The sequence below is a fragment of the Nicotiana sylvestris genome, chromosome 8 (assembly GCF_000393655.2).
Source record: "Nicotiana sylvestris chromosome 8, ASM39365v2, whole genome shotgun sequence".
NCBI classification, from domain to species: Eukaryota; Viridiplantae; Streptophyta; class Magnoliopsida; order Solanales; family Solanaceae; genus Nicotiana; species Nicotiana sylvestris.
The window spans coordinates 129,250,384-129,251,496 of record NC_091064.1 but is presented as its reverse complement, the minus strand read 5'-3'; positions in this window follow the sequence as shown (position 1 = coordinate 129,251,496).

Below are 1,113 nucleotides of genomic sequence, written 5' to 3'. Positions count from 1 at the left end.
ATATGCAACCTTTTCGATCAGATCAGGATATATTGCTTCTTGATCAGTTAGATTTATCTCATTCACGTGCATCTCACATGTACAGGTTGATCATGACTATGCTTCACAAGATGGACCTGGTCCATGTCTGAGTTCTTTTGTCAATCTTCAAAACTTCACCTGTTCTTGGGCCAACAAATTCCCCCTTTTTGATGATGACAAACTCTGTGCTTTTTACTTACTTGGATCCTGTATTCTCAGCTTAACCATCAATACAAAGTTTAGACAATTCACTTATCATCAAGGACCAGGTTAATTAGGTTATAAATAACACTTATTCAGAATGTGTAAAGCACAATATCTCTTCCCCCTTTTGGCATCATTGAAAAGTTGCATACAAAGTGTGAGTCCCAGATTTTAATAAGTACGCATGGCCACTGGGGCAACTGCAAGTGCAATCATGGTTTAATCATCAGTAATCAAGCAAACATATTTAAACTATCAAGGAAAGATTAACATTGAACAAGAGCAAAAACAGTAGATATTATTGATAGAGATATGTTGCTGCCACAATCCACAACTAGAAAGCAAAAAACATTTAAAACAGGAGCAAAAAGATAGAAAAATCCCTAATCTGGGTCACTAAAGGTACTAGACAGGTTCAAGAGACAAAAGCTAGGATTCCTAAGGCTTGGGGGAGCTAGAAGGTTGGTTTTGGGCTTGGAGAAGATTCAGCATATTATGAATAATTCCATCATTCTTCTCATTTTCTTTGGTAAGCTCAGTTTTGAGAGCATCCCTCTCAGATTCCACCTCTGCCATACGAGCCTTGAGCCTGACTATCTCAGCATCCTTGGCTTCACATTCCTGAACTAGAGCCCTGACTTTGCTGTTGATAGGAGTCTTCTTGGATGAACCAGGTTCATTTGAGATGGCACTGACTAAGTAGTCACAAGTAATCAGAGTGTTAATGCCAAAATGATCCTTGCTTGAGGCCATTTCCCATTTCTTCTGAGGCACACTACACCTATCCAGAATCGTAGTCAGAATAAAGCCATAGGGGTAGCATGAGCCTTGGAGCCATTTATGACCCTATCCAGCAGCTTGATGATGAAGGCGAGCCAATTAATTTTC